The sequence below is a fragment of the Grampus griseus genome (assembly GCF_964374135.1).
Source record: "Grampus griseus genome assembly, chromosome: 4".
NCBI classification, from domain to species: Eukaryota; Metazoa; Chordata; class Mammalia; order Artiodactyla; family Delphinidae; genus Grampus; species Grampus griseus.
The window spans coordinates 35,200,129-35,216,785 of record NC_138997.1 but is presented as its reverse complement, the minus strand read 5'-3'; the positions used below and the strand labels follow the sequence as shown (position 1 = coordinate 35,216,785).

Below are 16,657 nucleotides of genomic sequence, written 5' to 3'. Positions count from 1 at the left end.
AAGTGCACATGGAACATTCTCCAGGATAGATCACATCTTGGGTCAAAAATCAAGCCTCAGTAAATTTAAGAAAAGTGAAATCACATCAAGCATCTTTTCTGACTACAATGCTATGAGATTAGAAATCAATTACAGGAATAAAAACGTAAAAAACACAAAAACATGGAGGTTAAACAATTCATTACTAAATAACCAAGATATCACTGAAGAAATCGAAGAGGAAATCAAAAAATACCTAGAGACAAATGACAGTGAAAACATGGTGATCCAAAGCCTATGGGATGCAGCAAGAGCAGTTCTAAGAGGGAAGTTTATAGCAATACAAGCCTACCTCAAGAAACAAGAAAAAAATCTCAAATAAACAATCTAACCTTACACCTAAAGGAACTAGAGAAAGAAGAACAAACAAAACCCAAAGTTAGCAGAAGGAAAGAAATCATAAAGATCAGAGCAGAAATAAATGAAATAGAAACAAAGAAAACAATAGCAAAGAAAACAATAGCAAAGTGATACAGCCACTATGGAGAACAGTATGGAGGTTCTTTAAATAACTAAAATAAAACTAAAAGCTGGTTCTTTGAGAAGATAAACAAAATTGATAAACCATTAGCCAGACTCATCAAGAAAAAGGGGGAGAAGACTCAAATCAATAAAATTAGAAATGAAAAAGGAGAAGTTACAACGGGCATCGCAGAAATACAAAGCATCCTAAGAGACTACCGCAAGCAACTCTATGCCAATAAATTAGACAACCTGCAAGAAATGGACAAATTCTTAGACAGGTATAAACTTCCAAGGCTGAGCCAGGAAGAAATAGAAAATATGAACAGTCACAAGTAATGAAATTGACACTTTGATTAAAAATCTTCCAACAAAAAAAAGTCCAGGGCCAGATGACTTCACAGGTGAATTCTATCAAACATTTAGAGAAGAGCTAAAACCCATCCTTCTCAAGCTCTTCCAAAAAATTACAGAGGAAGGAACACCCCCAAACTCCTTGTATGAGGCCACCATCACCCTGATACCAAAACCAGACAAAGGTACTACAAAAAAGAAAATTACAGAGTAATATCACTGATGAATATAGATGCAAAAATCCTCAACAAAATACTAGCAAACAGAATCCAACAACACATTAAAAGGATCATACACCATGATAAAGTGGGATTTATCCCAGGGGTGCATGAATTCTTCAATACATGCAAATCAATCAGTGTGATACACCGTATTAACAAATTGAAGAATAAAACACATAGGATCAGCTCAATAGTTGCAGAAAAAGCTTTTGACAAAATTCAACACCCATTTATGATAAAAACTTTCCAGAAAGTGGGCATAGAGGGAAGCTACCTCAACATGATAAAGGCCATATATGACAAGCCCACAGTAAACATCATTCTCAATGGTGAAAAACTGAAAGCATTTCCTCTAAGATCAGGAACAAGATAAGGATGTCCACTCTTACCACTATTATTCAACATAGGTTTGGAATTCTAGTCACGGCAATCAGAGATAAAAAGAAATAAAAGGAATCCAAATTTTAAAAGAAGGAATAAAACTGTCACTGTTTACAGATGATATGATACTATACATAGAAAATCCTAAAGATGCCACCAGAATATTACTAGAGCTAATCAGTGAATTTGATAAAGTGGCAGGATACAAAATTAATATCCAGAAATATCTTGCATTCCTATACACTAACTATGAAAAAATCAGAAAGAGAAATTAAGGAAACAATCCCATTCACCATTGCAACAAAAAGAAAAAAATACCTAGGAATAAACCTACCTAAGGAGGTAAAAGACCTGTACTCAGAAAACTATAAGACACTGACGAAAGAAATCAAAGATGACATAAACAGATGGAGAGATATACCATGTTCTTGGATTGGAAGAATCAATATTGTGAAAATGAGTATACTACACAAAGCAATCTACAGATTCAATGAAATCCCTATCAAATTATCAATGGCATTTTTTATAGAACTAGAACAAAAAATCTCAAAATTTGTATGGAGACACAAGAGACCCCAAATAGTCAAAGCAATTTTGAGGGGAAAAAAAACACAGCTGGAGGAATCAGACTCCCTGACTTCAGACTATACTACAAAGCTACAGTAATCAAGACAATATGGTACTGGCACAAAAACAGAAATATAGATCAATGGAACAGGATAGAAAACCCAGAGATATACCTCCATACCTGTGGTCAACTAATCTATGACAAAGGAGGCAAGGATATACAATGGAGAAAAGACAGTCTCTTCAATAAGTGCTGCTGGTAAAACTGGACAGCTACATGTAAAAGAATGAACTTAGAACGCTCCCTAATTCCATACACAAAAATAAACTCAAAATGGATTGAAGACTTAAATGTAAGACTGAACACTATAAAACTCTTAGAGCAAAACATAAGAAGAACACTCTTTGACATAAATCACAGCAAGATCTTTTTGACCCACCTCCTAGAGTAATGGAAATAAAAACAAAAATAAACAAATGGGACCTAATGAAAGTTAAAAACTTTTGAACAGCAAAGGAAACTATAAACAAGGTGAAAAGAGCACCCTTAGAATGGGAGAAAATATTTGCAAATGAATCAATGAACAAAGGATTAATCTCCAAAATATATAAAAGCTCATGCAGCTCAATATTAAAAAAACAAAAAACCCAATCAAAAATGGGCAGAAGACCTAAATAGACATTTCTCTAAAGAAGACATACAGATGGGCAAGAAGCACATGAAAAGCTGCTCAACATCACTAATTATTAGAGAAATGCAAATCAAAACTACAATGAGGTATCACCTCACACCAGTTAGAATGGGCATCATCTGAAAATCTACAAACAACAAATGCTGGAGAGGGTGTGGAGAAAAGGGAACACTCTTGCACTGTTGATGGGAATGTAAATTGATACAGCCACTATGGAGAACAGTATGGAGGTTCTTTAAATAACTAATAATAGAATTACCATATGACCCAGCAATCCCACTTACTGGGCATATACCCAGAGAAAACCATAATCCAAAAAGACACATGCACCCCAATGTTCATTGCAGCACTATTTACAATAGCCAGGTCATGGAAGCAACCTAAATGCCCATCGAAAGATGAATGGATAAAGAAGATGTGGTACATATATACAATGGAATATTACTCAACCATAAAAAGGAACGAAATTGGGTCATTTGTTAAGACGTGGATGGATCTAGAGACTGTCATACAGAATGAAGTAAGTCAGAAAGAGAAAAACAAATATCATATAGTAATGCATATATGTGGAACCTAGAAAAATGGTTCACATGAACCAGTTTGCAAGGCAGAAATAGAGACACAGATGTAGAGAATAAATGTATGGATGCCAAGGGAGGACAATGGGAGGGGGATGAACTGGGTGATTGGGATTGATATATATACACCAGTATGTATAAAATAGATAACTAATAAGAACCTACTGTATAAAAAATAGTAAAATAAAATAAAATTTAAAAAAAATTAAAAAATATTTAAAAACCAAACAGGAAAAAAAAAACAGGCAAGCTGGTAAAAGACTGGATTTGGTTTTCTCTCTCTGTTCAGAGAACAAAGTTTCCTTGGAATGCTGCTTATGATAACAGATTTTGTGAGTTTCTGTTCCTTTAAGTGATCTGTATTTGCTTTTGAGATCTCTTGTCACTTTGGTTAAGGAATAAGTATTATCTCAGAGTAAGCTAGGATCTTATTTGACCCAATGTTTTGAAACCTTTTGACAAACTTCCCAAATATCAACTTTTAATTAACTTTCTTTTTACCTCCAGCTAAATTTAGGACACTTTAGAGGGTCCCTGAGACATCTCACAGAGAAATATTTAATTAGTACTATTCGGTATGTTAAATTACACAAAGAACATTGTTACATGAGTGATAAACCTACTTAGAATACACAGTACTGTATGGATAAATGTTATTAATATAAATATTCTAAAAATTATATAGAGAGCCTGCACGCCGCAATGAAGAGCCCACACACCGCAATGAAAGATCCCACATGCCACAACTAAGAACCAGCGCAGCCAAAGATAGATAAATAAATAAATAAATATTTTAAAATATATAGTTTTAGTTGTTGTCTTAAAATGTTTTATATTACAGCAACTTGGTTAATCTTCTTTGCCAAAAACATTGTAATCAGATCCTTAGCCTTGCCTTTTTAAGTATCTTTGTCATTCATAGATAGTTAAAATGATGCTTTGCAAAATTGCTTCATCTTCCAGAAGCATCACTTGACTTTTGACAAGTACACTTTTCTGATAACTTTTAAATCACACTACTAAACTAGGTAAGGAATTTTAAAAATCTAATGGAAACTGTTAACAAAAAGGATTAGTTACATAGGATTGAGTAAACTGATGAATGTGGTTATAATTTTTATGGTTTCTGTCTGAAACATTATAAGATTTTAATCTGTGTTTTCCAGATATAAAGAAACACTTCCCTTCAAGCTAATTATGACTTACAGCAATTTGGTAAATTATACCCTTGTAAGCAGAATGGAAACATTTCTCTTTTCTCTCTACCTGATCCCTCCAGAGACTGGACACTCTTAGGTTCCCAGCAGCTTTATCAGATAAATTAGGAAGGCCACCTCCTAACAGGTGCAGAAATCTGAAGGTATTTTTTGAACATCAGAAAGGGAGGAATTCTCCTAAATTTGTAAGGTGAAATCTGTGGCAAGCCCTTGGCATGGCTTTCCTGGCCCTGGGAGGAATTTTATGATTTCATGAGACTTAATTTGTGAACCAATTAATTTTGATTTAACTATCTTTGATAAAAATGAGGGTTATTTTAGAGGAAAAGAGATGTTTCAATGGACATCAAAATCTTATTGTGTTATTGAGGTCTGTTTTCACTAAGATTCACTTCCCAGATAGCTCCTTGCTGTTATGTTATACTGTTGCAAAGTTTAGAATTATTAAAAGGACACTCTAAATTTGTTTCTGAAATTTAACTCAGTAATCTATCTCTGGATGAAGATCAGATGCTCCATGATCTGCAACCAGGAGATTAGCACCAGGCTATGGTCATTTAAAATTAAAGGCTCCCTTATATTGGGGACAATTAAACCACACTAGGGATAACTGGCCTAGTAACACTAGGAAATTTCACTAGATGTCTTATGGCCAATGCCAATATATAATTTCTCTTAAAGATAAGGATTGGTACAGAACAGACTTAAGTCAGACGACTTGGAAATGTACTGGGCAGGACCTGATGGAAGTTCTTGACTTAAATTCTTACTTATGACCTTACTAATACAACTATCTATGTTACTTTTTTTAATATTGCCTGTTTTACAAAATTGTTTCTTGCACTACCAAATGTGTGACTGAGCCTCTGATAAAATGTTGATATATAGCTCCATATGAGACCAAAGATTGTAATAATGTAACTCCAGATATGGGAAGAAGCAAGAAGAGGGAATATTTTCCTGGACCATAAGAGACTATTAAGACAGGTGGTCCAGAGACTTTTGGCAACTGTGCCTAGGCCAGTAATAGCACACTGAGTGGCCTATCAGTGAAATCTTCGCCAGACCTGGGAATGAGTATTCCCAGCACCGTGGGGTGAAATGACCATGAAATGCCCCCCAAACCATGGTCCAATTCATGACTCTGAAGGGGACCTGCCAACAGAAAATTGGCACTTGCCTTCTACATCTGCAAGGATTAAATCAATGACCACTGCAGCCACTGACCTTCAACAGACACTGAAAGGAATTCAGGGTGAAGATCAGGAATGAGGAACTCCATGCTCTGGGAAAAACTGGCAGAACAGACCTTCAGATAGTTAGATACTTTCAGGAGAAGATTTTATGAGCCCAAATTCTTGCATCTTCTCATATCTAGTAAAGCACTGAAATCACTAACAGTGGCATCTGTTTTGGCCGTTATGGAGAGAAATGCAATTGCAAGTCAAAATGGAGTAGCTGTGGTTCAGACATCCAATGTAATACTAGGGGGCATTACAGATGTGATTTCAGACAAGTCCTTGTATTTCTGAGAACTTGAGTTTTCTGAGCTGTGTCAGACTTGGCATGACACCAGCCATTCTCAAAGCAGTGTCTGCTGGCAGACATCAGTAGCTGCAACCTTATGACCTTGAGGTCTCCCCTTGCAACTATTAAATTTTTAGATAATAAAATTGCTTTAGATTAGATGTTAACAGAAAAAGAAGACATAAGTAGTGGCCAATAGTTCCTGTTATGTATATGTTAATACCATATCGGAAGTTAAAACCTACTTAGATAAAAGTAGACAATTAGTTACTTGGGTACAAATCTCCCTAAGGTGTGAGGTCCAAACTGGGTTTCAGGCTTATTCTCCTGAATTCCTCAGGGAATGAGATTTATTTTGTCCACTAAAATTCAAGTTGTCACTCCTCCAAATACTTCTAATTGGGTCTGTTACACCAAAATGTTGGACAAAGGGATTGAGATCTTAATCATACAAGACTCAGATCCAGGACTTGGAACTCAGAAATATTTCCAATTTGGTGTCTATTCCCCAAATTGAAGCAGGACTATGCCCCATTTCTGCAGGAAGTGGCCAGAGCTGTCATCACCCTCAGCCATTGCCTTTGAAATATTGAGGACTATCAAAGAAAAAGGGAGATTGAAAACAAGCAGCACTCTGTGGGTCTCCCAGGTACAAATCCTTTCTGTGCCCTCTGTTTCTGTAGGATATAGGCTTCATCCCAAATTTTGCCTTCCTTTTCTGGACCCAGCGTCGATCATCCTGTTAAGCCTCCTGTATGGCCCCTGTCTGTTTTAACTGTGTACAAGGTTTATCTCCATGGTCCAACATGGCTCAACAGTTTCAGACTAAAGTTTTGTTACCACAAGGGTAGAAGCTGGTTTCAGACATGGAATACCTCGATTTAGATCAGAGAGAGAGAGAGACTTCTACTCTACTGGACAGGATGGCACCCACTCCCAGCAGGAAGTAGTTACAGAAGAAAGAGACCTCCACCCCAATTCCCAAGAAGTATCTTAAGTATGAAGTCTGTCAGTGGGCAGTTGGTAGGGAACTGCTGACCGAAACCACCTTCCTTGGCCAGACACAATGATAACCACTTGCCTGAGTTGTCTCACAACAGAAAGTCTGGATAAAGGATGCAGTGCTGCTATCAAAAACCAACTGGAAGGGCTTCCCTGGTGGCGCAGTGGTTGAGAGTCCGCCTGCCGATGCAGGGGACGCGGGTTTGTGCCCCGGTCCGGGAAGATCCCACATGCCGCGGAGCGGCTGGGCCCGTGAGCCATGGCCGCTGAGCTCGCGCGTCCAGAGCCTGTGCTCCGCCACGGGAGAGGCCACAGCAGTGAGAGGCCCTAGTACCACAAAAAAAAACACACAAAACAAACAAAAAACCCCACTGGGAGAATTTGGAGGGCCAAAAGAAGGGGGGAGAAGACAATACGTCCTGCCAACTTCCCATAAACCCTCACAGTGGAATCCACCTTGGCTGAAAGATGTGTGCACCACCAGGAAGGATTCTGAGTCAGACCAAACATGGGCCAAGGAAGATGATTGGCCAGAGACAACCTGGAAACTAACCCCATTACCGTAAAACCTGAGACTGCGAGCCAACTGACAGAGCAGTTCTCCTAAGTTCCCTTACCCTGCTGCTCTCTGCCCGGGTGCCCCTTCCCAATAAAGTCTTTTGCTTTGTCGGTATGTGTGTCTCCTCAGACAATTTATTTTCTGAGTGTTAGACAAGAGCCCACTCTCAGGCCCTGGAAGGGGTCCCTTTTCCTGCAACATTTTTCCCATCAGATTAACAAAAGTTAAATTGATCCTTCACAACCAATTGGCAAGGATTGTGAAGGAAATCATATACTATCATTAGAAATGTTAATAGATACAGATTTTCTTTTTACACTTAAAATAACTGCAGCATCGTAGGACAAAATAGACTTGATTTTTTAAAACAACATGCTTCAATTTTATCAATAAGACTTATGAGGGAATATAATTTTGGGTGCAGGTAGTGTTGCTACAAGTCTCCTGAGAGACCTGATTTAACCTTGCTCTTCAGTGAGGCCATGTCAAAATTTCATGCAGCCCTTACTTAAAATATGCCCCCCTTATTCTTGATCTCCACTCCCATTCACTTCCCCCACTGGGCACCTGAATCTCATTTGTCTTTAAGAATGGATTTTTCTTCTAAATATGAAGTACTGCTTTGTGTGTATAAGTGTTAATTTACTGATATGTTCATTTTTATGTATATACTGTATAGGAATTAATTTATTATGTTGGGCTTTGCTTTATAGTTACTGGTATTTACTTAAAAGCAGTATTGGTATTTGCTTTTACAGTACCATGTGAATGACAGTAATACTTTATTTTTCAGAAATTGTGTTTTCTTTGCCTGCAGTCTACCAGTATTCACTAGTAATAATATATTTCATTTTAATGATTTATATTTTATCAGGTTAGTGGAAGAATACCACACTTCTCCAGTATTGTTTCCAAAAGGATTCCATTACACGTTATACTGAATTCACATGAACACAAAACTATGTTTTTAGTGTTGGGGAAAAAGAAATTTTCCTCTACCCTTCTAGGTTGTTCTGGCTGGTCTAACTGTCACAGGAACGTGGACCCCTTCCAGGGCCTGAGAGTGGGCTCTTGTCTAACTCTTGGAAATGAATTGTCTGAGAAGACACACGTGCTGACAAAGCAAAAGACTTTATTGGGAAGGCTCCCGAGTGGAGAGCAGGAGGATAAGGGAACCCAGGATGACTGCACTGTCACGTGGCTCACAGTCTTGGGTTTATGGTAATTGGGTTAGTTTCCGGGTTGTCTCTGGCCAGTCACTCTGATTCTGGGTCCTTCCTGGTGGTACGCTGGTCACTCAGCCAAGATGGATTCCAGCAAGAAGGATTCTGGAAGCTTGGTAGGACATATTAACTGGAGCCTCTTCTCTCCTATTGAACTTCCCCGAACTCTTCGGGTTGATGATAGCTTGTTAGATCTGCAATCCTTACCAGGACCTCCTGTTGTAAGAGAACTCATGTAAGTGGTTACTACTGGGCCTGGCCAAGGAGGGTTGTTTCAGTCATTGAAACAACTCAATGTAACAACTAAATTGACATGAGACATATTGTATATTAACGCATATATGTGGAATCTAGAAAAATAGTACAGATGATCTTATTTGCAAAGCAGAAGTAGAGACACAGATGTAGAGAACAAATGTATGGATACCAAGGGGGAAAGCAGAGGGTGGGAGGAATTGGGAGATTGGGATTGACACATATACACTATTGATACTATGTATAAAATAGACAACTAATAAGAACATACTGTATAGCACAGGGAACTCTACTTAATGCACTGTGGTGACCTAAATGGGAAGGAAATCCAAAAAAGAGGGGATATTTGTCTATGTATAGCTGATTCGTTTTGTTGTACAGTAGAAACTAACACAACATTGTAAAGCAACTATACGCCAATAAAAATTAATTTAAAAATAAATTGACATGAAACAGATTGACAGAAGATAATCAAATGAAGTTCAATAACATGGGTACATGGGAGAGGCCCAGGAAAACTGAGTAACTCACCAAAATAGCCAAAGCTTCACCTCAAATACATCTTCAGCTAAAGACAAAAGAGGATGTTGAGGACCGGAGGGCCAGTAATGGGAGTTGACCAGGAAAAGCACAGTAAACAAGGGTCAGGTTGTTTATGCAGATTTAAGTCCTTGTTTCTTTCATTGATAAGAGTTTCTAGAGATTTGGTCATCCTCCTCTTTCTGGTACAGAAAGGGAGACACCCTTACAAAGGGACATTTCCCTTATAAATGTACATGTTTCTTAAGGGTAACTCCTGCTTGGCATTCACAGTTTTCCTGAATGTCTGCAGTTTCTTGGAAAATAAACAGCTTAAAATAATTGATATGCCAGAAACATATTTTGAGGTGGCAAGTTTCTCTCCCCTACATCAGCTACAACATCTTTTTTAACTTTCTCTTCAGCTAAATCTTTTTTTTTGTTTTTGGTTCAGATATTTATTTTGTATAGTCAGCTAAATCTTTTTTTAATCCTGTTATGAAAAATTAAAAGCTTATATACAAAGTAGAGCGAATAGGATAATAAACCTCCATGCAGTCATCACCCAGAGGGATTATCCTTTCTACAACTTAAGAATCACTTTAGAATTATGTTCTATATATATAAATAGAATGGACTTAGATTATTTCTCAAGAATTTCCTTATGAAGTCAGTCTGCATCTATGAACCAGAGCTTGAGTAAAAACAGGAAAAAAAGAACATTGCTCACCCCCTGGCTCTACAAAGGTTAAGAGGCCACCCACAGCAGTCACCTCCCCCAACAGTGGACCCTGTTAGTAATTCAGGGTGAAAACCAGGATGAGGCACTCTGTGCTTTGGATAAATGAGCCCCTAGATAGTTAGATGCATACCTCAGAAAGAATTTTCAATGATCCCAGATTCTTGCATCTTCCTACACATAGAAAAGCACTAACTTCATTCACTTGAGATATCTTTTTTTTGTGACTTGAAGTAATATAAGCAGATAGGTTAGGGTGTCCTTGGCAAAAGATGATCAGGCATGGCTTTCTTGACATAAGAGAGACTGTTTTGACCTAAGCCATTTTGTGATCTAAGCCTGGCCTCAATGCTTGCACTTGAACAAGTCTCAGTAGTCAATGATCGTAAGGGAACAAATGAATGCAGGAACAGAGAAAAGGTAGTCAAACGATAGTGCAGTGATAAAGCAGAGTCCTAGTTCCTCCTCAAAGGATATATGTAATAATACACTTTTGCATTCTGCAGGAACTAAGGCCCCCCACCCAGGTGGAGGATGGAATGAGGATGTTGACACTCTTGACTTCAGTCAACTAAAGTTTGGAGTCTGTTGACCTTTACCCCAATTCTATACCAAATTCTCCTCTGCTTGAGCCCCTTCATGAATATGCATGTACTCTTAGCTTAAAACCTCTCAGATTTTGCTATTCTGGGATACACTGCTTTGGGAAGATCCCTGCTGTTCTCCTTACTTGCTGCAAGTAACAAATCCTTCCTTCTCCTGAACTTTGGTGTGGTTCTGTCTTTTGACACCCACCGAGAAGCAAACCCACTTTTCTGATAACAACATAACATATAATACCACAGCAGATTGAAGGCAGAAGCAAATATGGTAAGCCAGATGTCTTCTATTAAGCCAGAAATTAAAGATGTTGGCAAAAATGTAAAACAATGTCACTCTTCTCACTATTTGTATTTGTGTTTTAGAAATATATTTTTCATATTAATATGTGATGACTATTTTTTTCTTTTTTTTTCTTTTATTTTTTTTTTTTTTGCTGTATGCGGGCCTCTCACCGTTGTGGCCTCTCCCGTTGCTTGCGGAGCACAGGCTCTGGACGCGCAGGCTCAGTGGCCATGGCTCATGGGCCCAGCCGCTCCGCGGCATGTGGGATCCTCCCAGACCAGGGCACGAACCCGTGTCCCCTGCATCGGCAGGCGGACTCTCAACCACTGCGCCACCAGGGAAGCCCATGACTATTATTTTTAAGTGACTTCAATTTTTCTGTTTTATTCATAATAGCAGCTATCAATTGACATCACCAACATAAACAAAACTTCTTTTAGGGTCCTGATTAATATTTAAGGGTACAGGGGAGGAAAACTAACTTTGCCTCTCCCCTTCTAGGTTCTTGGCTAAAAACCCCCCGTAGTAAAAAAACAGATTAACAGGAGAAAAAAATAAAGTTAACTACGTATGCCATCTACATCTGGCAGCAGCACAAAGACATGGAAATAAAAAGGTGGGCAGAGGATTAAGATTTATATACCATCCTGAACTATGGAAAGAGATGGGAGCCTGGGATTGCCAAGGGGGAGCAGTTCCTGGGAAGGTAAGAAAAGGAGCTGGTAAACAAAGGTTGTTATCCTTGCAAGAGAGGTTATTTCTGCTAGTAGCTATTCTACTAGCTATTCAGGCCCCCTTTCTAATGAAACCCTCCTTACCAAAGGGTAACTTCTACTCTGTTTTCAGAGCTTCTGTGTCTAAAGTTTTACAAAATAGTCAGCTCAAAGTACTCTTTATGCCAAAGAGGCTTATTCTGCTACCCTTCAGTGTAAATGGGTCTTGAGATAAAAAAGTGAGAACCACTGCTTTAAAGTTCTAAAAGGAAGAAAAATAGGATGAAGATGGATCACAAGAGAAAAGTTTGCCCTTGAACCTGGAGAGGTGACTCCTTGTCTTAAAAAGAAGATAAAGAGCATGGATTCCCATCTGATTCAGGTCTTACAAACTTATTACAGGAAGATGAGGGGTTTCCTATCTGATAGCCTATATATTTTATCTACATATCTATTCACTTAGTTTCTTTCTTGGTATAAGTTACTGTAAACAATGTTTAAAGGGTTCTGGTTTCAAGTCATGTTTAGAAAGTCACTTCCTATACCCAGATTGTAAACATGGTCTCCAATATTTTCTTATATATTTATGTAAGGGTTAATTTTACTTGTCAACTTGACTGGTTATGGGGTGCCTAGGTTAAACATTTCTGGGCAATGAAAGTAGATGAAGTCACAGGGTGTGAGTAGACAGAGATGACAAGAGGGCCCAGGACTGAGCCCTTGGTCATTCCAACCTTGAAAATCCAGGGAGAGAAACTTCGGATGCCAAACAAAATGGAATAAGCCTGCTATAGTCTATCTCTCCCACCGATTTTGATCTTGGAGAGGCAGCAGTGGGCAGTGGCTTGAAGCGAGGTCTTAGTTCTCTGCCCCGGAATCAGACCTGGGGAGCCTGGATGAAAACCAGGAATTCTTGACCAGCAACGTCTACAGGCTAGAAGCAGATTTCCCTGGCTCTTGCCCCCGGGTGAAAACTGCATTTCTCAGGAGGTAAAAACTATAAAAACAGGTCCAAGGTATATTATTAGAGACACAGCACAACAAGTGGAAGAGCACACAGAGAGACGGTCTGTTTATTTAAGATAGAGGCAAGGTAGAGATACACACCCAGAGAGAAAGGGTGTGGGCCTCCCCCCTAATGAGGAGGAGTACAGTAAAGAAGCTGTTAAATCATTTATATAGGGCAGCTCTTCCCGGTCTTTGTTTACCCTTAGCCAATTATCTGGTTTCCTTTTCCACACCTGACCTGCCCTAGGGCCCTCCCCAACAGGAGTGCCCAACTTTTTTCCAAGATGGAGTCCAGCCCAGAGGCCTAGGGGGAGCCTTGGCATCACCTCTTCTAGGGTGGTGCCCCCTCCTTTTTGACCCGCAAGGGGTCTTTCTGCCCACGTGCAGTGTCTCCCTTGCCCCAAGGATGGGAAATATGTGGCCTCCTGATCTTTACTCCAACAGGGTTTAGCCCCTCTGTCCTCGGGAGACAAAGCCTGGATATTTACCCTGTTTCTGTAGTTATTTCTCTTTCCAAGAGCAAACAGGAGGCAGGTTGTAAATATCTAACCTGGAGCCCACCTATCTCCTGTCTCAGGAAATGCAAACAGGAGGCTAGTTGTAAGTGTCTGGCCTGAAGCCCATCTTTTTCTCACCCCAAGAAATGTAAACAGGAGGCCAGCTGTAAATGCCTAGCCTGGAGCCCATCTATCTCCTGCATCAATTTCAACTGAAACCTGGACAAAATACAAAAAGCAGTTACCTGAGGAGTCTGAAAAGTAATTAAGGGCAGGCGGACTGGGGAGGGAAGGCAAAACTTGTAGACCAAGCTGTAAGGTGGCAGTGAGTTTCCTGGGGTTTCCCTCCTTTACTCTCAGCTTTGACCCAAGAGTGGGATGGTGAATAGAAGATGGCAAACCCTTGGAGAAAGACCCTTCTAGTGAGAGGACAGGGAAAGGGCACATGGAGAGTGTGAGTTCTCGCCTTGCTCTGCCTGAGACCAGTTCACGACCCAGCAGGGAAACTGCACTCCCGGGCTACAGAAACGGGGGAAAGAGACCACTTCTTACAAAGAGTGTGTGTGTGTTGGGGGGATGGATTCTCCTGTTATTTTTTCTCTTTTGCCACTTTGTCCTCAGGGAAGGCCCGATTGCTCAGAACTGCGCAATAGCATGGGAGGTTAAGTTTGCAGGAAAACACCATCATTTTGTCCACATGTACTAGGAAAAGAAAGTCAGCGAGTGTGGGGGAAGCAGGTGGGACCTGGAGAAGGGAATTCCCTAACTCTGTGCATAGCTCCAGGCCCACCTCTAGCTGCTTTGAGAAATGAGCTGCAATGTAAACCCACAGGAAGTCCCAGACAGCTCCTGAGTGGCTCATGCCTGGGGCACATCCAAATATATTAAAAGCCTCTTAAAAATCAACAAGAAAGCAAACAACCCAGTTTTTAAAATGGACAAATGACTAGAACGGACATTTCATCAAAGAAGATAAAGAGATGGCAAATAAGTGCACGAAAGATGCTCAAAATCCTAGCCATCAGTGAAATGCAAATTTAAAACAAAGATACTACTACACACCTATTACAACAGATAAAACTTTTAAAGAGTGACAATGTCAAGCTCTGGCCAGTAGGCCGAGGCTGGAACTCAAGTTGCTGGTAGGAGTGCAAAATGGCACAGTTACTTTGGAAAATAGTTTGTCAGCTTCTTTCAAAGTTAGACCAGGGCCGCTGTGGCGGAGGAAGCGGCACCGGCTGCGGTAGCAGCAGCTACAAGCTCCCTGTGCCGGGGGCGTTGCTGCACGCACCCCAGGAGCCGCCCGCCCCGCTGCCCTTGGAGCTGCCTGACCCCGCCAGCTTGTCTGTCAGCCCCCAGCCCGGCAGCGCCCCCAGGAGTCCTCCGACTTGCCTTCGGCCTTTTGCGCCACCTGCAGCCTCAGCCCCAGCTGTAGGCACAGCCACTGGCACAACCCCAGCCCCAGGTCCTGCTGCAGCTCCTCCAGACACAGTCCCTGCACCGACACCCTGGAGGTTGGGATGCTCTTCTCCAAAATCAACTTGCTTGCCCACCTGCGCGTCGCGCCCTGCCACGACCTTCACGGCACCAAGCTGGCACCCAGCAAGGAGAAGGAGCCCCTGGAGTCGCAGTACCAGGTGGGCCCACCACTCAGGCATCTGTGTCGCCGACAACTTGCCGGTGACCAACAAGCACTTGGAGAAGGACCGGATCTCCGACTGCGGAGAGCTGCCTAATGGCACCCGAGTGTCTGTGGAAGTGGTTCTGCTGAAGAAGGTGAGCTCGGGCTTCTCCGGCATCATTAGGCTCCTGGACTGGCTCAAGAGGCCCGACAGTTTCGTCCTGACCCTGGAGAGGCCCGAGATGGCGCAAGACCTCTTCGACTTGATCACGGAAAGTGGGACCCTGCAGGAGGAGCTGGCCCGCAGCTTCTTCTGGCAGGTCCTGGAGGCACCGTGACATCAAGGACCAGAACATCATTATCCGCCTCAATCACTGCGAGCTCAAGCTCATCGACTTCGGGTCAAGGACGCCGTCTACACGGACTTCGATGGGACCCGAGTGTACAGTCCTCCAGAGTGGATCTGCCGCCATGGCTACCATGGCAGGTCGGCGGCCATCTGGTCTCTGGGGATCCTGCTGTAGGATATGGTCTATGGAGATATTCCTTTTGAGCATAATGAAGAGATCACTGGGACCAAGTTTTCTGCAGGCAGAGGCTCTCTTCAGGGTGACAGCATCTCATTAGATTCTGCTTGGCCCTGAGACCATTAGATCAGCCATCCTTCGAAGAAATCCAGAACCATCCGTGGATGCAAGATGTCCTCCTGCCCCAGGAAACTGCTGAGATCCATCTCCACAGCCTGTCACCAGGGCCCAGCAAATAGCTTTTCCGGAAGGTTTTCCCCTCTCTGTCAGATGCTCACGGGAGGGGAAGTATCTGTTCCCAGCATCCCAAGTACCAGTGACACTTCTCTCCAAGCAGGACAGTGCTTGATACAGGAACAACATTTACAACTCATTCCAGACCCCAGGCCCTGGAGGCTGCCTCCCAAAGGCAGGAAGAGACTCCACTCCAGCCGCCTTAGGCCGCGACTCCTCCCACAGATGCTCTCCTTCTCATGGAGTCCAGCATCGCTGGACTCTGCAAAATCCCTGGGGGCGGGGGGCTGGGCGTGTGTCAGAATCCTGCCATGGAACTAACTGTTCCCTTCATCAAGAGTTCTGCTGAATGTGCGATGTGTCAGGTAGGGGGAAATCGGGGTGGGGTGGGATAGGACTAGCACCATTTTAAGTCCCTGTCACCACTTCCGACTCTTCTGAGTGCCTTCTGTGGGGACTATGGCTATGCTGGGAAAAATACTTGAACTTGCGTCTTTTACCTGTTGCTTCTCCAAAAATCTGCCTGGGTTTGGTTCCCTCTCTTTCTCCCCCACCCCTTCACCCCCGTCCTTCATATGAAAGGTGCCATGGAAGAGGCTACAGGGCCAAATGCTGAGCCACCTGCTCTTTTTCCACCTCCTTTAGTAAAACTCCCAAGTGAATGGGTCTTCCCTTTTTGGTTTTAACTGTTTCTAAGACAAGACCTCACACACACACACAAAATGCACAAGCAACGCACATCCAAAACAACAACAACAACAAAACTGTAAATGTGTGTACAGTTGGCATGGTAGTGTACAAAAGCATTGTAGTTGATCTAATTCTTTTTTAATTTTG

The 16,657-nt window shown here is 41.5% G+C and overlaps 1 pseudogene across 1 annotated transcript; it reads left to right on the top strand.

The window, feature by feature from the left end:
- The first annotated feature begins 14,910 nt into the window (after window positions 1–14,910).
- Window positions 14,911–15,825, top strand: LOC309821656 (serine/threonine-protein kinase pim-1-like; annotated as a pseudogene). Its single transcript has one exon. The product of its transcript is annotated as a serine/threonine-protein kinase pim-1-like (transcript).
- Window positions 15,826–16,657: the final 832 nt, after the last annotated feature.